Source organism: Cupressus sempervirens, chromosome 2 (assembly GCF_028749045.1).
Source record: "Cupressus sempervirens isolate cs-2001-9-10 chromosome 2, ASM2874904v1, whole genome shotgun sequence".
NCBI classification, from domain to species: Eukaryota; Viridiplantae; Streptophyta; class Pinopsida; order Cupressales; family Cupressaceae; genus Cupressus; species Cupressus sempervirens.
Genome location: NC_143119.1, coordinates 560,607,412 through 560,629,911, shown reverse-complemented (window position 1 = coordinate 560,629,911; position 22,500 = coordinate 560,607,412).

Below are 22,500 nucleotides of genomic sequence, written 5' to 3'. Positions count from 1 at the left end.
GTCACCGTGCTCGACTTGATTCTAAGTGCCCCGAGTCATGTACGTGGTCCAAAAGAGGTCAATCTTTTTTTTTTGGGGGGTTAATGCCCAAAGTTTTCGACTCGAACCGTGTCGGCAACCCCGACACGAATCGCCCGAATTACCCGAACCCCGACTCGAATCGCGTCGAGCCTTAACCGCCTCCAATTTTTTCGCATGACTCATGTCACCGTGCTCGACATGATTCTAAGTGCGCCGAGTCATGTGCGTGATCCAAAGGCGGTCAACTCTTTTTTTCGGTTAACGCCCAAAGTTTTCAACCCAAATTGTGTCGGCGACCCCGACTCGTATCGCCTCGAGCCTTAACCGCCTCCAGTTTTTTCGCAGGACTCATGTCACCGTGCTCGACTTGGTGCCCCGAGTCATGTACGTGATCCAAAAGCGGTTAACTTCTTCCTTCTTTGGTTAACACCCAAAGATTTCAACCCGAATCGTGTCAGCAACCCCAACTCAAATCGCCTCGAGCCTTAATCGCCTGCAATTTTTTCGAACCACTCATGTCACCGTGCTTGACTTGATTCTATGTGCCCCAAGTCATGTACGTGATCCAAAAGCGATTAACTCTTTTTCTGGCTAACGGCCAAAGTTTTCGAATCGACTCAGCTACCCCGACTCGAATTGCCTCGAGCCTTAACCGCCTCCATTTTTTTTTTCCCTCGACTCATGTAATCGCACTCGCCTTGATTCTGAGTGGCCCGAGTCACTTACGTGATCCAAAACCGGGTAACTTTTTCTTTTTTCTTTTTTTTGTCAAGTCCCAAAGTTTTGAACTCGAATAGAGTCGGATGCCCCGACTCGAGTCGTCTCCAAATTTTTCGCACGACTCATGTCACCGTGCTCGACTTGATTCTAAGTGCCCCGAGCCGTGTACATGATGCAAAAGCGGTTAACTTTTTCTTTTTGGTTAACGCCCAAAGTTTTCAACCCGACCCGCCTCGGCAACCTCGACTCGAAGCGCCTCGAGCCTTAATGGCCTCCAATGTTTTTGCACGACTCATGCCACCGTCGACTTTTCGCTCGAATCATGTCACCCAGGGCACCTCGATGCTACGTGACCCGAGCCCTGTGCGCGATCCAAAACCGGGTAACGTTTTTTTTTTTAACTCCCAAAATTTCATTCTTTTTTGCCTTACGAGGCCTATCATGATCTCTTTTTATAAAGAAAATTCTCAAATCGAATCGTTTCGGCTACCCTACCTCGAATCCGGCTAGCTAGGCGTAACGCCTCGAGTCGGCTCGACAATACGTGAACTGAAACTTGTGCGTGATCCAAAAGCGGGTAACTTGTTTTTTTTTTTTTTTTTTGTAATGCGCAAAATTTAGCGCTTTTCGCTGTACAGGGCCTCTCATGATTTTTTTTGTTTTTTTTTTTTTTTTCCCCTCGTCGACCCACTCTGGCGACCCAGTCGGGTCGCCCGAGGCTGGGGCGACGGAGATGGGTTGACCTAGTCGGGTGACCCAAGTTGGGTCGACCCAGGCGTGCGATCCTGGCTGGGGACAGCAAGTCGATTCTATAAGTTTGCTTGCCAATTTTGCTAGCCAGGTCGGCTCACCAAGTCATCTAACCATGTGGTCTTTGCCAAATAAAGAATTGACTCTTTAAGTCCACTCACAGCTCGTCAAGCCGGCTCACCAAGATGACTTACCGTCTCGCCTCACCAGGTTGCCCCACCAGGTCGTCTCTTCTTTAAGACCGCTCACCATGTCGGCTCCCCAAGTCACCTCACCGAGTCGACTATTCAGGTTGCCTCACCAAGTCGACCCCTTAAGTTCGCTCACCAAGTCAGCTCACCAAGTCGAATCACCTAGTCGTTTTACCACCTTGCCCCAGCAGGTGTGCTCGCCAAGTCGCCCCGCCGAGTTGCTTCTCTAAGCCCACTCACCATGTCAGCTCACCAAGTCGATTGTTCAAGTGCGTTGCCAAGTCAACTCTTTAAGTTCGCTCGCCAGGTCAGCCCGCCCAAGTCGCCTCTTTAAGTTCATTCGCCAGGTCGGCCCGCCCAAGTCGCATCAGCGGGCTAACTCGCCGAGTCACCTCACGAAGTTGACTCTTTAAGTGCACTCACCAAGTCAGCTCACCAAGTTGACTCACCATCTCGCCTAGATAAGTTGGCTTGCCGAGTTACCCCACCAAGTCGTCGCCTCTTTAAGCCCGCTCACCGTGTCAGCTCGTCAGGTCGGCTCACCAAGTCGACTAATCAAGTAGGCCCACCAAGTTGCCTCAAGGATAGCTCCTCACCATGAGTCGCCTCACCATGTTGACTCAATGAGTCGCCTCACCATGTTGACTCTTTGAGCCCGCTCGCCGGGTCGCCTCACCAAGTCGGCTCGAGTACGTTGCCAAGTCGACTCTTTAAGTTCGCTCGCCGAGTCGACTCGCCAAGTCAGCTCACCATGTCATCTCAACGAACCAACTCGCCGAGTCGCCTCACCACGTCGGCTCTCTAATACCACTCGCCAAGTCACCCCACCAACTCGCCCCGTTAGGCCCACTCACCACATCGCCCCGTTAGGCCCACTCTCACCAAGTGGACTCTTTAAGTCTGCTCATAAAGTCGAGCCACCAAGTACTCTCACCAAGTCGACTCTTTAAGTCCTTTCATCGAGTCACCCCACCAAGTCAACTCTTTAGGTCCGTTCATAGAGTCACCCCACCAAGTCGACCCTTCAAGTGCGTTCATCAAGTCACCCCACCAAGTCGACTCTTTAAGTTCATTCATCAAGTCACCCCGCCAGGTCAGCCCACAAATTACTCTCACCAAGTCGACTCTTTAAGTTCATTCATCAAGTCACCCCGCCAGGTCGGCCCACCGAGTGGACTCTTTAAGTTCGTTCATGAAGTCACTCTGCCAAGTCGGCCCACCAGGTCGACTCTTTAAGTTTGTTCATCAAGTCACCCCGCCAGGTCAGCCCACCAACTACTCTCACCAAGTCGACTCTTTAAGTTTGCTCACCAAGTCACCCCGCCAGGTCGGCCCACCAAGTACTCTCACCAGGTCGACTCTTTAGGTTTGTTCATCAGGTCACCCCACCGAGTACTCTCACCAAGTCGACTCTTTAAGTTCGTTCATCAAGTCGCCCCGCCAGGTCGGCCCACCAAGTACTCTCACCAAGTCGACCCTTTAAGTTCGGTCATCAACTCACCCCGCCAGGTCGGCCCACCAAGTACTCTCACAAAGTCGACTCTTTAGGTTCGTTCATCAATTCACCCCGCCAGCTCGGCCCACCAAGTTCTCTCACCAGGTCGACTCTTTAAGTTCGTTCATCAAGTCACCCCGCCAGTTCGACCCACCAAGTACTCTCACAAAGTCGACTCTCTAAGTTCGTTCATCAAGTCACCCTGCCAGGTCAGCCCACCAAGTACTCTCACCAAGTCACCCCGCTAGTTCGACCCACCAAGTCGACCCTTTAAGTTCGTTCATCAAGTCACCCAGCCAAGTCGGCCCACCAAGTCGACTCTTTAAGTCCGTTCATCAAGTCACGTGACCAGGTCAGCCCACCGGGTACTCTCACCAAGTCGTCTCTTTAAGTTTGTTCATCAAGTCACCCGGCCAGGTCGGCCCACCAAGTACTCTCACCAAGTCGACTCTCTAAGTCCGTTCATCAAGTCACCCCGCCAGGTCGGCCCACCAAGTCGAATCTTTAAGTCCGTTCATCAAGTCACCCCACCAAGTACTCTAACCAAGTCGATTCTTCGAGTGCGTTCATCAAGTCACCCGACCAACTACTCTCACCAAGTCGACTCTTTAACTATGTTCATCAAGTCACCCCACCAAGCACTCTCACCACGTCAACTCTTTAGGTCCGTTCATAAAGTCACCCCACCAAGTCGACCCTTCAAGTGCGTTCATCAAGTCACCCCACCAAGTACTCTCACCAATTCGACTCTTTAAGTCTTTTCATCAAGTCACCACACCAAGTCAACTCTTTAGGACCGTTCATCAAGTCACCTCGCCAAGTCGACCCTTGAAGTCCGTTCATCAAGTCACCCCACCAAGTACTCCCACCAAGTCGACTCTTTAAGTCAGTTCACGAAGTCACCCAACCAGGTCGGCCCACCAAGGACTCCCACCAAGTCCACTCTCTAAGTCTGTTCATCAGGTCACCCCACCGAGTACTCTCACCAAGTCAACTCTTTAGGTCCGTTCATCAGGTCACCCCGCAAAGTCGACCCTCTAAGTTCGTTCATCGAGTCACCCCACCAAGTCGACTCTTTAAGTCCTTTCATCAAGTCACCCCGCCAAGCTGACTCTTTAAGTCCGTTCATCAAGTCACCAGAACAACTACTCTCACCAAGTGGACTCTATAAGTCCGTTCATCAAGTCGGCCCACCAAGTACTCCCACCAAGTCGACTCTTTAAGTCCGTTCATCAGTTCACCCCGCCAAGTACTCTCACCAAGTCAACTCTTTAGGTCCGTTCATCAAGTCACCCCGCCAAGTCGACCCTTTAAGTCCGTTCATCAAGTCGCCCCGCCGAGTTGCTTCTCTAAGCCCACTCACCATGTCAGCTCACCAAGTCGATTGTTCAAGTGCGTTGCCAAGTCAACTCTTCAAGTTCGCTCACCAGGTCAGCCCGCCCAAGTTGCCTCTTTAAGTTCGTTCCCCAGGTCGGCCCGCGCAAGTCGCATCAGCGGGCTAACTCGCCGAGTCACCTCACGAAGTTGACTCTTTAAGTGCGCTCACCAAGTCAGCTCACCAAGTCGACTCACCATCTCGCCTCGATAAGTTGGCTTGCCGAGTTACCCCACCAAGTCGTCCCCTCTTTAAGCCCGCTCACCGTGTCAGCTCGTCAGGTCGGCTCACCAAGTCGACTAATCAAGTAGGCCCACCAAGTCGCCTCAAGGATAGCTCCTCACCATGAGTCGCCTCACCATGTTGACTCAATGAGTCGCCTCACCATGTTGACTCTTTGAGCCCGTTCGCCGGGTCGCCTCACCAAGTCGGCTCGAGTACGTTGCCAAGTCGACTCTTTAAGTTCGCTCGCCGGGTCGACTCGCCAAGTCAGCTCACCATGTCATCTCAACGAACCAACTCGCCGAGTCGCCTCACCACGTCGGCTCTCTAATACCACTCGCCAAGTCGCCCCACCAACTCGCCCCGTTAGGCCCACTCACCACATCGCCCCGTTAGGCCCACTCTCACCAAGTGGACTCTTTAAGTCTGCTCATAAAGTCGAGCCACCAAGTACTCTCACCAAGTCGACTCTTTAAGTCCTTTCATCGAGTCACCCCACCAAGTCAACTCTTTAGATCCGTTCATAGAGTCACCCCACCAAGTCGACCCTTCAAGTGCGTTCATCAAGTCACCCCACCAAGTCGACTCTTTAAGTTCATTCATCAAGTCACCCCGCCAGGTCAGCCCACAAATTACTCTCACCAAGTCGACTCTTTAAGTTCGTTCATCAAGTCACCCCGCCAGGTCGGCCCACCGAGTGGACTCTTTAAGTTCGTTCATGAAGTCACTCTGCCAAGTCGGCCCACCAGGTCGACTCTTTAAGTTCGTTCATCAAGTCACCCCGCCAGGTCAGCCCACCAACTACTCTCACCAAGTCGACTCTTTAAGTTTGCTCACCAAGTCACCCCGCCAGGTCGGCCCATCAAGTACTCTCACCAGGTCGACTCTTTAGGTTTGTTCATCAGGTCACCCCACCGAGTACTCTCACCAAGTCGACTCTTTCAGTTCGTTCATCAAGTCGCCTCACCAGGTCGGCCCACCAAGTACTCTCACCAAGTCGACCCTTTAAGTTCGGTCATCAACTCACCCCGCTAGGTCGGCCCACCAAGTACTCTCACAAAGTCGACTCTTTAGGTTCGTTCATCAATTCACCCCGCCAGCTCGGCCCACCAAGTTCTCTCACCAGGTCGACTCTTTAAGTTCGTTCATCAAGTCACCCCGCCAGTTCGACCCACCAAGTACTCTCACAAAGTCGACTCTCTAAGTTCGTTCATCAAGTCACCCTGCCAGGTCAGCCCACCAAGTACTCTCACCAAGTCACCCCGCTAGTTCGACCCACCAAGTCGACCCTTTAAGTTCGTTCATCAAGTCACCCGGCCAAGTCGGCCCACCAAGTCGACTCTTTAAGTCCGTTCATCAAGTCACGTGACCAGGTCAGCCCACCGGGTACTCTCACCAAGTCGTCTCTTTAAGTTTGTTCATCAAGTCACCCGGCCAGGTCGGCCCACCAAGTACTCTCACCAAGTCGACTCTCTAAGTCCGTTCATCAAGTCACCCCGCCAGGTCGGCCCACCAAGTCGAATCTTTAAGTCCGTTCATCAAGTCACCCCACCAAGTACTCTAACCAAGTCGATTCTTCGAGTGCGTTCATCAAGTCACCCGACCAACTACTCTCACCAAGTCGACTCTTTAACTATGTTCATCAAGTCACCCCACCAAGCACTCTCACCACGTCAACTCTTTAGGTCCGTTCATAAAGTCACCCCACCAAGTCGACCCTTCAAGTGCGTTCATCAAGTCACCCCACCAAGTACTCTCACCAATTCGACTCTTTAAGTCTTTTCATCAAGTCACCACACCAAGTCAACTCTTTAGGACCGTTCATCAAGTCACCTTGCCAAGTCGACCCTTGAAGTCCGTTCATCAAGTCACCCCACCAAGTACTCCCACCAAGTCGACTCTTTAAGTCAGTTCACGAAGTCACCCAACCAGGTCGGCCCACCAAGGACTCTCACCAAGTCGACTCTCTAAGTCTGTTCATCAGGTCACCCCACCGAGTACTCTCACCAAGTCAACTCTTTAGGTCCGTTCATCAGGTCACCCCGCAAAGTCAACCCTCTAAGTTCGTTCATCGAGTCACCCCACCAAGTCGACTCTTTAAGTCCTTTCATCAAGTCACCCTGCCAAGCCGAGTCTTTAAGTCCGTTCATCAAGTCACCAGAACAACTACTCTCACCAAGTCGACTCTATAAGTCTGTTCATCAAGTCGGCCCACCAAGTACTCTCACCAAGTCGACTCTTTAAGTCCGTTCATCATTTCACCCCGCCAAGTACTCTCACCAAGTCAACTCTTTAGGTCCGTTCATCAAGTCACCCCGCCAAGTCGACCCTTTAAGTCTGTTCATCAAGTCGCCCCGCCAAGTACTCTCACCAAGTCGACCCTTTAAGTCCTTTCATCAAGTCACCCCACCAAGTCGACTCTCGAAGTCCGTTCATCAAGTCACCAGAACAAGTAATCTAACCAAGTCGACTCTTTAAGTCCGTCCATAAAGTCACCCCACCAGGTCGGCCCACCAAGTACTCCCACCAAGCCGACTCTTTATGTTCGTTCATCAGTTCACCCCGCCAAGTACTCTCACCAAGTTGACTCTTTAAGTCTGCTCATCAAGTCGAGCCACCAGGTACTCTCACCAAGTTGACTCTTTGAGTCCGTTCATCAAGTCGCGCCACCAAGTACTCTAACCAAGTCGATTCTTCAAGTGTGTTCATCAAGTCGCCCCACCAAGTACTCTCACCAAGTCGACTCTTTAAGTCCTTTCATCGAGTCACCCCGCCAAGTACTCTCACCAAGTCAACTCTTTAGGTCCGTTCATAGAGTCACCCCACGAAGTCGACCCTTCAAGTGCGTTCATCAAGTCACCCCGCCAGGTCGGCCCACCAAGTCGAATCTCTAAGTCCGTTCATCAAGTCATCGTCCCGATCTGGCCGAGCCGATCTGGGCGAGCCATGCTGGTCGAGCCGATCTGGGCGAGCCATTCTGGCCGACCCGATCCTGCCGAGCCGTTCTGGGCAAGCCATTCTGGCCGAGCTGATCTGGGTGACCTGTTCTGGGCGAGCCGATCTGGGCGAGCCGTTGTGGCTGAGCCATGCTGGCCGAGCCGATCTGGGCGAGCCGTTCTGGCCGAGTCGATCTGGGCGAGCCGATCTGGGCGAGCCGTTCTGGCCGAGCCATGCTGGCCGAGCCGATCTGGCTGAGCTCCAAAAACGGTGTCGTGGATGGCTGTTTGGTCGCCTCTGTGCCAACTCGATCGGCACAACATTGGGAATGGTTCGACAGCGGTTGTCGTTCCAATGTGTCATCGGGATGTCTTGGAACACGGCCTTTCAAGGGCGAGCTCGCGTCTAGCACTTGGATTGTGCTTCGTCACAAGTGAATGGGGAGATCTCTTTGTGAACGGCGGCATGGCGATTGCAAGAGAAAATTGACTTAGTAGTTAGAGCATTCGCCTCGGGCCATTGTGACAGCCTTGCAATTTCTCTATAATTGCAACCTATGTTTGCGCATAGCAGAGTTTGCATGTATGATTGGGCTTTGTTCTTGACGGTTCCAAGTACTCTCACCAAGGCTGGGCGAGCCATGCTGGCCGAGCCGATCTGGGCGAGCCATTCTGGCCGAGCCGATCTGGGTGAGCCGTTCTGGCCGAGCCATGCTGGCCGAGCCGATTTGGGTGAGCCGTTCTGGCCGAGCCAATCTGGGCGAGCCATTCTGGCCGAGCCAATCTGGGCGAGCCATGCTGGCCGAGCCGATCTGGGTGAGCCATTCTGGCCGAGCCGATCTGGGCGAGCCGTTCTGGGCGAGCCATGCTGGCCGAGCCGATCTGGGCGAGCCATTCTGGCCGAGCCGATCTGGGCGAGCCGTTCTGGCTGAGCCATGCTGGCCGAGCCGATCTGGGCGAGCCATTCTGGCCGAGCCATGCTGGCCGAGCCGTTCTGGCCGAGCCGATCTTGCCGAGCTCCAAAAACGGTGTCGTGGATGGCTGTTTGGTCGCCTCTATGCCAACTTGATCGGCACAACATTGGGAATGGTTCGATAGCGGTTGTCATTCCAATGTGTCATCGGGATGTCTTGGAACGCAGCCTTTCAAGGGCGAGCTCGCGTCTAGCACTTGGATTGTGCGTCGTCACAAGTGATTGGGGAGGTCTCTCTGTGAACGGCGGCATGGCGATTGCAAGAGAAAATTGACTTAGTAGTCGGAGCATTGGCCTCGGGCCATTGTGACGGCCTTGCAATTTCTCTATAATTGCAACCTATGTTTGCGCAGTAGCAGAGTTTGCACATTAGATTGGCCTTTGTTCTTGACAGTTCGAAGTACTCTCACCAAGGCTGGGCGAGCCATGCTGGCCGAGCCGATCTGCGCGAGCCATTCTGGCCGAGCCGATCTGGGCGAGCTCCAAAAACGGTGTCGTGGATGGCTGTTTGGTCACATTTTTCATTGAATTGGATTTTTAAGGGAGTTGTCCGCGCTATCGCAGATTTCTAATGCAGAGCGAGCCTCGCACTAATAGCTTATATAGGAGAGGTTGTTGCCGCGAGCCTCTCCCATGCCCCTTTCATTGATTCAACATTGGTGTCTAGGCGGATCGGATTGTTGGGTTTTCAAACGGTGTATGCTGATGTTGAATGAATGAAAGGGGCATGAAGCAATCTCAGTGCTTTTCCTCGGCTCTCCTTTAGATCATGTTTTCCGATGACTCAATTTTGGAAAAGGTGAGGCAGCGGTTGCCGATCCATGGCGTGTGTTTTTGGTGGTTTTAAAACTTGATCTAAACGTGAGCCTTTGTCTAGCACTCCGGCGTTGCTTGGTATAATGGCAATTTGCTATGGGTGCTCTGCGCTCTAGCAATTTGTCATGGTGTACTTATCGCGGCTACATGGGAGCTTTAATATCGAAAGCTCTCGGCGAAAAATGGTGGCCGAGCCATGCTGGCGGACCCGATCTGGCTTAGCCATTTTCGTCGACCCGATCTGGCTCTTGTTTCTCACTCCAACTGCCAAAATTCGGGAGTTGTTCGACAGCGGTTGTCGTTCCAATGTGTCATTGCGGTGATCTGGAGAGCGATGCTAAGTGCGGGAGCTTGCGTCTAGCATTTGGGGATGTTTGTGCAAGCGAGCAGGGGAGCTTCTCTTATCGGAACCTCTCCGTGGCCTTTGAATATAGACCCAGTGCCGACGATATCGATGGATACGAGCCTTGGATTATAAAATTGTTCAGCTAACATTGGTTTTTGTGAGAGATGGGTACGAAAGCACTTCCCGATCGATACGCGGGAGTTCCCTAAGATCGCCTCTGTGTCAACTCGATCGGCACAACATTGGGAATGGTTCGATAGCGGTTGTCGTTACAATGTGTCATCGGGATGTCTTGGAACGCAGCCTTTCAAGGGCGAGCTCGCGTCTAGCACTTGGATTGTGCGTCGTCACAAGTGAATGGGGAGATCTCTCTGTGAACGGCGGCATGGCGATTGCAAGAGAAAATTGACTTAGTAGTCGGAGCATTGGCCTCGGGCCATTGTGACGGCCTTGCAATTTCTCTATAATTGCAAGCTATGTTTGCGCAGTAGCAGAGTTTGCATGTGAGATTGGCCTTTGTTCTTGACAGTTCGAAGTACTCTCACCGAGTCAGCAAGTCACATTTTTCATTGAATTGGATTTTTAAGGATTTTGTCTGCGCTATCGCAGATTTCTAATGCAGAGCGAGCCTCGCACTAATAGCTTATATAGGAGAGGTTGTTGCCGCGAGCCTCTCCCGTGCCCCTTTCATTGATTCAACATTGGTGTCTAGGCAGATCGGATTGTTGGGTTTTCAAATGGTGTATGCTGATGTTGAATGAATGAAAGGGGCATGAAGCGATCTCAGTGCTTTTCCTCGGCTCTCCTTTAGATCATGTTTTCCGATGACTCAATTTTGGAAAAGGTGAGGCAGTGATTGCCGATCCATGGCGTGTCTTTTTGGTGATTTTAAAACTTGATCTAAACGTGAGCCCTTGTCTAGCACTCCGACGTTGCTTGGTATAATGGCAATTTGCTATGGGTGCTCGGCGCTCTAGCAATTTTGTCATGGTGTACTTATCGCGGCTACATGGGAGCTTTAATATCGAAAGCTCTCGGCGAAAAATGGTGGCCGAACCATGCTGGCCGACCCGATCTGGCTTAGCCGTTTTCGTCGACCCGATCTGGCTCTTCTTTCTCACTCCATCGGCACAAATTCGGGAGTTGTTCGACAGCGGTTGTCGTTCCAATGTGTCATTGCGGTGATCTGGAGAGCGATGCTAAGGGCCGGAGCTTGCGCCTAGCATTTGGGGATGTTTGTGCAAGAGAGCAGGGGAGCTTCTCTTATCGAAACCTCTCCGTGGCCTTTGAATATAGACCCAGTGCCGACGATATCGATGGATACGAGTCTTGGATTCTAAAATTGTTCAGCTAACATTGGTTTTTGTGAGAGATGGGTACGAAAGCACTTCCCGATCGATTCGCGGGAGCTCCCTAAGATCGCCTCTGTGCCAACTCGATCGGCACAACATTGGGAATGGTTCGACAGTGGTTGTCGTTCCAATGTGTCATCGGGATGTCTTGGAACGCGGCCTTTCAAGGGCGAGATCGCGTCTAGCACTTGGATTGTGCGTCGTCACAAGTGAATGGGGAGATCTCTCTGTGAACGGCGGCATGGTGATTGCAAGAGAAAATTGACTTAGTAGTCGAAGCATTGGCCTCGGGCCATTGTGACGGCCTTGAAATTTCTCTATAATTGCAAGCTATGTTTGTGCAGTAGCAGAGTTTGCATGTAAGATTGGCCTTTGTTCTTGACAGTTCCAGGAGATGACCTCCGGAACTTTTGGATTGGGCCCCTTCAAGGTGAAATTCATCCAGTTGATCGGATGAGCTCGATGACCATTTCACTCCCTTGGCTCCATGAATTCAAATCCCATCCAGCTGCCGTGAAGCCATCCCGATTTTGCTATGCGAGGGCTCTCTCCCCAGAGTCGTTCTCTTTGCAACAACTTCTTTGGCAAAAAAATTTCGAAATGGTTCGGCAGCGGTTGTTGTTCCAATGGTGCCGTTGTGGTGGTTGCCTGGGCAGCGATCTGAAGGGCGAGCCGTCGTCTAGCAGTTGGGCTGCGCATCACGGGTGACAAGGGAGCCTTTGTAATCGGAAGCTCCCCGTGACCATTCGATGAGAAGAGCCATTGCTTGTGTGAGCAAGGACGAATGCATCCTCGGATTCCAAAGGAAATCAACGACATCGGATCTATATATAAGAGCGGAATGAAGCAGCAGCCCGTTTGCCATGCGTGGCTCCCCAAAGTTGCTGGTCTTTCTCACTCCATCGGCACAAATTCGGGAGTTGTTCGACAGCGGTTGTCATTCCAATGTGTCATTGCGGCGATCTGGAGAGCGATGCTAAGGGCGGGAGCTTGTGTCTAGCATTTGGGATGTTTGTGCGAGCGAGCAGGGGAGCTTCTCTTATCGGAACCTCTCCGTGGCCTTTGAATATATAGACCCAGTGCCGACGATATCGATGGATACGAGCCTTGGATTCTAAATTTGTTCACAGCTAAGATTGGTTTTTGTGAGAGATGGGTACGAAAGCACATCCCGGTTGCTACGCGGGAGCTCCCTAAGGTCGCCTCTGTGCCAACTTGGTCGGCACAACATTGGGAATGGTTCGACAACGGTTGTCGTTCCAATGTGTCATCGGGGGATGTCTCGGAAAGTGGGCTAGCCTTTCAAGGGCGAGCTCGCGTCTATCACTTGGATTTTGTGTCGCGTCGCAAGTGAATGGGGAGATCTCTCTGTGAACGGCGGCATGGTGATTGCAAGAGAAAATTGACTTAGTCGGAGCATTGGCCTCGGGCCACTGTGATGGCTTGGCAATTTCTCTTTAATTGCAACCTATGTTTGCGCAGTAGCAGAGTTTGCAAGTAAGACGGTCCTTGTTCTTGAGAGTTCGAGGAGATGACCTCCGGAACTTTTGGATTGGGCCCCTTCAAGGTGAAATTCATCCAGTTGATCGGATGAGCTCGATGACCATTTCAGTCCCCCTTGGCTACATGAATTCACATCTCCTAACCGATGACAATCTTTTGCTCCTTAGACGACCTCATAATAAATTGGGTCGTGGATGGCTGTTTGGTCAAAATTTTCAACGATTTGGATTTTTATGGCGGATGTCGGCGTGTTCGCTAATTTCTAATGCAGAGCGAGCCTCGCACTAATAGCTTATATAGGAGAGGTTGTTGCCGCGAACCTCTCCCGTGCCCCTCTCATTGATTCAACGGCGGTGTCAAGGCGGATGGAAATGTCAGATTTTGAAACGGTGGACGCCGACGTTGAATCAATTGGAGGGGCATGAAGCCCACCCTCGAGGTGCTATTCCTCGACTCTCCTTTAGATCATGTTTTCTTGTCACTCAGCTGGTGCAATTTCAGAAAGCAGTTGGGCTGCGCGTCACGAGTGACAAGGGAGCCTTTGTGATCGGAAGCTCCCCGTGGCCATTCGATGAGAAGAGCCATTGCTTGTGTGAGCAAGGACGAATGCAGCCTCGGATTCCAAATGAAATCAATGACATCGGATCTATATATAAGAGCGGAATGAAGCAGCAGCCCGTTTGCGATGCGCGGCTCCCCAAAGTTGCTATTCTTTCTCACTCCATCGGGGCACAAATGCGGGAGTTGTTCGACAGCGGTCGTCGTTCCAATGGTGTCATTGCGGCGAAATTTGTTCACAGCTAAGATTGGTTTTTGTGAGAGAAGGGTATGAAACCACATCCCGATTGCTACGCGGGAGCTCCCTAAGGTCGCTTCTGTGCCAACTCGATCGGCACAACATTGGGAATGGTTCGACAGCGGTTGTCGTTCCAATGTGTCATCGGGGGATGTCTTGGAAAGTGGTCTTTCTTTCAAGCGCGAGCTCGCGTCTAGCACTTGGGTTGTGTGTCGTGTCACAAGTGAATGGGGGATGTCTTGGAAAGTGGTCTTTCTTTCAAGGGCGAGCTCGCGTCTAGCACTTGGATTGTGCGTCGCGTCACAAGTGAATGGGGAGTGAATGGGGAGATTTCTTTGTGAACAGCGGCATGGTTGATTGCAAGAGAAAATTGACTTAGTCGGAGCCATTGGCCTCGGGCCATTGTGACGGCCTCGCAATTTCTCTTTAATTGCAACCTATGTTTGCGCAGTAGCAGAGTTTGCATGTAAGATGGGCCTTGTTCTCGAGAGTTCCAGGAGATGACCTCCGGAACTTTTGGATTGGGCCCCTTCAAGGTGAAATTCATCCAGTTGATCGGATGAGCTCGATGACCATTTCAGTCCCTCGGCTCCATGAACTCACATCTCGTAACCGATGACAATCTTTTGCTCCTTTGCCGACCTCATAAAAAATTGGGTCGTGAATGGCTGTTTGGTAGGAATTTTAAAGGATTTGGATTTTTAAGGCGGATGTCGGTGTGTTCGCTAATTTCTAATGCAGAGCGAGCCTCGCACTAATAGCTTATATAGGAGAGGTGGTTGCCGCGAGCCTCTCCCGTGCCCCTCTCATTGATTCAACGCCGGTGTCAAGGCGGATGGATATGTCGGATTTTGAAACGGTGGACGCCGACGTTGAATCAATTAGAGGGGCATGAAGCCCACCCTGGATGTGCTATTCCTCGACTCTCCTTTAGATCATGTTTTCTTGTCACTCAGCTGGCGCAATTTCGGAAAAAGGTTTGGCAGCGGTTGCCATCCCTCACCGCGTCTACTTGGTGATTTTAAAACTCGATCTAAAACGGGAGCCCTCGCCTAGCACCTCCGTCCGGTGTTGCTCGGGTATTGCATAAATTTATGCCATCGGCGCGAATCCCCCAACGAATGCCTACACGCTTGGACCCTCTCTTAGATCACCTTCTTCGATCACTCGACCGACGCAACTACGGAAGAGACTTGGCAGCGGTTGCCATTCTACAGCGCGTCTGTTCAGCGATTTCGAAGTTGATCTAATGGTGAGCCCTTGTCTCTAGCCATGAGGTGGGTGCTTGGCGCTCTAGCAAAATTTTTTGCGTGCCTATCGCGGCTACAAGGGGAGAGGTGGTTGCCGCGAGCCTCTCCCGTGCCCTCCTCATTGATTCAACGCCGCTGTCAGGGCGGATGGATATGTCGGATTTTGAAACGGTGGACGCCGACGTTGAATCAATTAAAGGGGCATGAAGCCCACCCTCGAGGGTGCTATTCCTGGACTCTCCTTCAGATCATGTTTTCTTGTCACTCAGCTGGCGCAATTTCGGAAAAAGGTTTGGCAGCGGTTGCCAGCCCTCACCGCGTCTACTTGGTGATTTTAAAACTCGATCTAAAACGGGAGCCCTCGTCTAGCACCTCCGTCCGGTGTTGCTCGGGTATTGCAGAAATTTATGCCATGAGGTGGGTGCTTGGCGCTCTAGCAAAATTTTTTTGCGTGCCTATCGCGGCTACAAGGGGAGAGGTGGTTGCCGCGAGCCTCTCCCGTGCCCCCCTCAGTGATTCAATGCCGCTGTCAGGGCGGATGGATATGTCAGATTTTGAAACGGTGGACGCCGACGTTGAATCAATTAGAGGGGCATGAAGCCCACCCTCGAGGGTGCTATTCCTGGACTCTCCTTTAGATCATGTTTTCTTGCCACTCAGCTGCCGCAATTTCGGAAAAAGGTTTGGCAGCGGTTGCCAGCCCTCACCGCGTCTACTTGGTGATTTTAAAACTCAATCTAAAACGGGAGCCCTCGTCTAGCACCTCCGTCCGGTGTTGGTCGGGTATTGCATAAGTTTATGCCATTGGCGTGAATCTCCCAACGAATGCCTACGCTTGGACCCTCTCTTAGATCACCTTCTTCGATCACTCGACCGACGCAACTACGAAAGAGACTTGGCAGCGGTTGCCATTCTACAGCGCGTCTGTTCAGCGATTTTGAAGTTGATCTACTAATGGCGAGCCCTTGTCTAGCCATGAGGTGGGTGCTTGGGGCTCTAGCAATTTTTTGTGTGCCTATCGCGGCTTACAATGGGAGCTTTGATAACAAAAGTTCTCGGCGACCCTCCCCAATAGAAATCAGTGCTGGTGTTCGCGAAAGACACGTTATTCAGATTTTTGGAATATTGGCACCAGCATCGTTTCTATTGGGAGGGCCGTGAAGCCATCCCGATTTTGCTATGCGAGGGCTCTCTCCCAAGAGTCGTTCTCTACGCAACAACTTCTTTGGCACAAAATTTTCATAACGGTTCGGCAGCGGTTGTCGTTCCAATGGTGCCGTTGTGGTGGTTGCCTGGGCAGCGATCTGAAGGGCGACCTGTCGTCTAGCAGTTGGCCTGCGCATCACGAGTGACAAGGGAGCCTTTGTTATCGGAAGCTCCCCGTGGCCATTCGATTAGAAGAGCCATTGCTTGTTTGAGCAAGGACGAATGCAGCCTCGGATTCCAAACAAAATCAACGATTTCGGATCTATATAAGAGCGGAATGAAGCAGCAGCACAGCCCGTTTGCTATGCGCGGCTCCCCAAAGTTGCTCTTCTTTCTCACTCCATTGCCACAATTTCGGGAGTTGTTCGACAGCGGTTGTCGTTCCAATGTGTCATTGCGGTGATCTGGAGAGCGATGCTAAGGGCGGGAGCTTGTGTCTAGAATTTGGGATATGTTTGTGCGAGCGAGCAGGGGAGCTTCTCTTATCGGAACCTCTCCGTGGCCTTTGAATATATAGACCCAGTGCCGACGATATCGATGGATGCGAGCCCTTGGATTCCAAATTTGTCCACAGCTAACATTGGTTTTTGTGAGAGATGGGCACGAAAGCACATCCCGATTGCTACGCAGGAGCTCCCTAAGGTCACCTCTGTGCCAAGTCGATCGGCACAACATTGGGAGTGGTTCGACAGCGGTTGACGTTCCAATGTGTCATCGGGGGATGTCTTGGAAAGTGGTCTTTCTTTCAAGGGCGGTCTCGCGTCTAGACCTTGGATTGTGCGTCGCGTCACAAGTGAATGGGGAGATCTCTCTGTGAACGGCGACATGGTGATTGCAAGAGAAAATTGACTTAGTCAGAGCCATTGGCCTCGGGCCATTGTGACGGCCTCGCAATTTCTCTTTAATTGCAACCTATGTTTGCACAGTAGCAGAGTTTGCATGTAAGATGGGCCTTGTTCTCAAGAGTTCCAGGAGATGACCTCCGGAAGTTTTGGATTGGGCCCCTTCAAGGTGAAATTCATCCAGTTGATCGGATGAGTTCGATGACCATTTCAGTCCCTCGGCTCCATGAACTCACATCTCCTAACCGATGACGATCTTTTGCTCCTCTGCCGACCTCATAAAAAATTGGGTCATGAATGGCTGTTTGGTAGGAATTTTAAAGGATTTGGATTTTTAAGGCGGATGTCGTTGTGTTCGCTAATTTCTAATGCAGAGTGAGCCTCGCACTAATAGCTTATATAGGAGAGGTGGTTGCCGCGAGCCTCTCCCATGCCCCCCTCATTGATTCAACGCCGGTGTCAAGGCGGATGGATATGTCGGATTTTGAAACGGTGGACGCCGACGTTGAATCAATTAGAGGGGCATGAAGCCCACCCTGGATGTGCTATTCCTCGACTCTCCTTTAGATCATGTTTTCTTGTCACTCAGCTGGCGCAATTTCAGAAAAAGGTTTGGCAGCGGTTGCCATCCCTCACCGCGTCTACTTGGTGATTTTAAAACTCGATCTAAAACGGGAGCCCTCATCTAGCACCTCCGACCGGTGTTGCTCGGGTATTGCATAAAATTATGCCATCGGCGCGAATCCCCCAACGAATGCCTATGCTTGGACCCTCTCTTAGATCACCTTCTTCGATCACTCCACCGACGCAACTATGGAAGAGACTTGGCTGCGGTTGCCATTCTACAGCGCGTCTGTTCAGTGATTTCGAAGTTGATCTAATGGCGAGCCCTTGTCTCTAGCCATGAGGTGGGTGCTTGGCGCTCTAGCAAAATTTTTTGCGTGCCTATCGCGGCTACAATGGGAGAGGTGGTTGCCGCGAGCCTCTCCCGTGCCCCCCTCATTGATTCAACGCCGCTGTCAGGGTGGATGGATATGTCGGATTTTGAAAAAAGGTGGACGCCGACGTTGAATCAATTAGAGGGGCATGAAGCCCACCCTCGAGGGTGCTATTCCTGGACTCTCCTTTAGATCATGTTTTCTTGTCACTCAGCTGGCGCAATTTCGGAAAAAGGTTTGGCAGCGGTTGCCAGCCCTCACCGCGTCTACTCGGTGATTTAAAAACTTGATCTAAAACGGGAGCCCTCGTCTAGCACCTCCGTCCGGTGTTGCTCGGGTATTGCATAAATTTATGCCATCGGCGCGAATCCCCCAACGAATGCCTACGCTTGGACCCTCTCTTAGATCACCTTCTTCGATCACTCGACCGACGCAACTACGGAAGAGACTTGGCAGCGGTTGCCATTCTACAGCGCGTCTGTTCAGCGATTTCAAAGTTGATCTAATGGCGAGCCCTTGTCTCTAGCCATGAGGTGGGTGCTTGGCGCTCTAGCAAAATTTTTTGCGTGCCTATCGCGGCTACAAGGGGAGAGGTGGTTGCCGCGAGCCTCTCTTGTGCCCCCCTCATTGATTCAACGTCGTTGTCAGGGCGGATGGACATGTCGGATTTTGAAACGGTGGATGCTGACGTTGAATCAATTAGAGGGGCATGAAGCCCACCCTCGAGGGTGCTATTCCTGGACTCTCCTTTAGATCATGTTTTCTTGTCACTCAGCTGCCGCAATTTCGGAAAAAGGTTTGGCAGCGGTTGCCAGCCCTCACTGCGTCTACTCGGTGATTTTAAAACTCGATCTAAAACGGGAGCCCTTGTCTAGCACCTCCATCCGGTGTTGCTCGGGTATTGCATAAATTTATGCCATCGGCGCGAATCCCCCAACAAATGCCTACGCTTGGACCCTCTCTTAGATCACCTTCTTCGATCACTCCACCGACGCAACTACGGAAGAGACTTGGCAGCGGTTGCCATTCTACAGCGCGTCTGTTCAGCGATTTCGAAGTTTATCTAATGGCGAGCCCTTGTCTCTAGCCATGAGGTGGGTGCTTGGCGCTCTAGCAAAATTTTTTGTGTGCCTATCGCAGCTACAAGGGGAGAGGTGGTTGCCGCGAGCCTCTCCCGTGCCCCCCTCATTGATTCAACGCCGCTGTCAGGGCGGATGGATATGTCGGATTTTGAAACGGTGGACGCCGACGTTGAATCAATTAGAGGGGCATGAAGCCCACCCTCGAGGGTGCTATTCCTGGACTCTCCTTTAGATCACGTTTTCTTGTCACTCAGCTGGCGCAATTTCGGAAAAAGGTTTGGCAGCGGTTGCCAGCCCTCACCGCGTCTACTTGGTGATTTTAAAACTCGATCTAAAACGGGAGCCCTCGTCTAGCACCTCTGTCCGGTGTTGCTCGGGTATTGCATAAATTTATGCCATCGGCGCGAATCCCCCAACGAATGCCTACGCTTGGACCCTCTCTTAGATCACCTTCTTCGATCACTCGACCGACACAACTACGGAAGAGACTTGGCAGTGGTTGCCATTCTACAGCGCGTCTGTTCAGCGATTTCAAAGTTGATCTAATGGCGAGCCCTTGTCTCTAGCCATGAGGTGGGTGCTTGGCGCTCTAGCAAAATTTTTTGCGTGCCTATCGCGGCTACAACAGGAGAGGTGGTTGCCGCGAGCCTCTCCCGTGCTCCCCTCATTGATTCAACGCCGCTGTCAGGGCGGATGGATACGTCAGATTTTGAAAAAAGGTGGACGTCGACGTTGAATCAATTAGAGGGGCATGAAGCCCACCCTCGAGGGTGCTATTCCTGGACTCTCCTTTAGATCATGTTTTCTTGTCACTCAGCTGGCGCAATTTTGGAAAAAGGTTTGGCAGCGGTTGCCAGCCCTCATCGCGTCTACTCGGTGATTTTAAAACTCGATCTAAAACGGGAGCCCTCGTCTAGCACCTCCGTCCGGTGTTGCTCGGGTATTGCATAAATTTATGCCATCGGCACGAATCCCCCAACGAATGCCTACGCTTGGACCCTCTCTTAGATCACCTTCTTTGATCACTCGACCGACGCAACTACGGAAGAGACTTGGCAGCGGTTGCCATTCTACAGCGCGTCTGTTCAGCGATTTCGAAGTTGATCTAATGGCGAGCCCTTGTCTCTAGTCATGAGGTGGGTGCTTGGCGCTCTAGCAAAATTTTTTGCGTGCCTATCGCGGCTACAAGGGGAGAGGTGGTTGCCGCGAGCCTCTCCCGTGCCCCCCTCATTGATTCAACGCCGCTGTCAGGGCGGATGGACATGTCAGATTTTGAAACGGTGGACGCCGACGTTGAATCAATTAGAGGGGCATGAAGCCCACCCTCAAGGGTGCTATTCCTGGACTCTCCTTTAGATCATGTTTTCTTGTCACTCAGCTGGCGCAATTTCGGAAAAAGGTTTGGCAGCGGTTGCCAGCCCTCACCGCGTCTACTCGGTGATTTTAAAACTCGATCTAAAACGGGAGCCCTCGTCTAGCACCTCCGTCTGGTGTTGCTCGGGTATTGCATAAATTTATGCCATCGGCGCGAATCCCCCAACGAATGCCTACGCTTGGACCCTCTCTTAGATCACCTTCTTCGATCACTCGACCGACGCAACTACGGAAGAGACTTGGCAGCGGTTGCCATTCTACAGCGCGTCTGTTCAGCGATTTCGAAGTTGATCTAATGGCGAGCCCTTGTCTCTAGCCATGAGGTGGGTGCTTGGCGCTCTAGCAAAATTTTTTGCGTGCCTATCGCGGCTACAAGGGGAGAGGTGGTTGCCGCGAGCCTCTCCCGTGCCCCCCTCATTGATTCAACGCCGCTGTCAGGGCGGATGGATATGTCGGATTTTGAAACGGTGGACGCCGACGTTGAATCAATTAGAGGGGCATGAAGCCCACCCTCGAGGGTGCTATTCCTGGACTCTCCTTTAGATCATGTTTTCTTGTCACTCAGCTGCCGCAATTTCGGAAAAAGGTTTGGCAGCGGTTTCCAGCCCTCACCGCGTCTACTTGGTGATTTTAAAACTCGATCTAAAACGGGAGCCCTCGTCTAGCACCTCCGTCCGGTGTTGCTCAGGTATTGCATAAATTTATGCCATCGGCGCGAATCCCCCAATGAATGCCTACGCTTGGACCCTCTCTTAGATCACCTTCTTCGATCACTCGACCGACGCAACTACGGAAGAGACTTGGCAGCGGTTGCCATTCTACACCGCGTCTGTTCAGCGATTTCGAAGTTGATCTAATGGCGAGCCCTTGTCTCTAGCCATGAGGTGGGTGCTTGGCGCTCCAGCAAAATTTTTTGCGTGCCTATCGTGGCTACAACGGGAGAGGTGGTTGCCGCGAGCCTCTCCCGTGCCCCCCCCTCATTGATTCAACGCCGCTGTCAGGGCGGATGGAAATGTCGGATTTTGAAACTGTGGACGCCGACGTTGAATCAATTAGAGGGGCATGAATCCCACCCTCGAGGGTGCTATTCCTGGACTCTCCTTTAGATCATGTATTCTTGTCACTCAGCTGGCGCAATTTCGGAAAAAGGTTTGGCAGCGGTTGCCAGCCCCTCGCCGCGTCTACTCGGTGATTTTAAAACTCGGTCTAAAACGTGGGCCCTCGTCTTGCACCTCCGTCCGGTGTTGCTCGGGTATTGCACAAATTTTTGCCATCGGCGCAAATCCCCCAATGAATTCCTACACGCTTGGACCCTCTCTTAGATCACCTTCTTCGATCACTAGACCGACGCAATTACGGAAGAGACTTGGCAGTGGTTGCCATTCTACACCGCGTCCGTTCTGCGATTTCGAAGTTGATCTAATGGCGAGCCCTTGTCGATAGCCATGAGGTGGGTACTTGGCGCTCTAGCAATATTTTTTGCGAGCCTATCGCGGCTACAATGGAAGAGGTGGTTGCCGCGAGCCTCTCCCGTGCCCAGCTCATTGATTCAACGCCGCTGTCAGGGCGGATGGATATGTCGAATTTTGAAACGGTGGATGCCGACGTTGAATCAATTAGAGGGGCATGAAGCCCACCCTCGAGGGTGCTATTCTTGGACTCTCCTTTAGATCATGTTTTCTTGTCACTCAGCTGGCGCAATTTCGGAAAAAGGTTTGGCAGCGGTTGCCAGCCCTCACTGCGTCTACTTGGTGATTTTAAAACTCGATCCAAAACAGGAGCCCTCGTCTAGCACCTCCGTCCGGTGTTGCTCGGGTATTGCATAAATTTATGCCATCGGCGTGAATCCCCCAACGAATGCCTACGCTTGGACCCTCTCTTAGATCACCTTCTTCGATCACTCGACCGACGCAACTACGGAAGAGACTTGGCAGCGGTTGCCATTCTACAGCGCGTCTGTTCAGCGATTTCGAAGTTGATCTAATGGCGAGCCCTTGTCTCTAGCCATGAGGTGGGTGCTTGGTGCTCTAGCAAAATTTTTTGCGTGCCTATCGCGGCTACAACGGGAGAGGTGGTTGCCGCGAGCCTCTCCCGTGGCCCCCTCATTGATTCAACGCCGCTGTCAGGGCGGATGGATATGTCGGATTTTGAAACGGTGGACGCCGACGTTGAATCAATTAGAGGGGCATGAAGCCCACCCTCGAGGGTGCTATTCCTTTAGATCATGTTTTCTTGTCACTCAGATGGCGCAATTTCGGAAAAAGGTTTGGCAGCGGTTGCCAGCCCTCACCGCGTCTACTCGGTGATTTTAA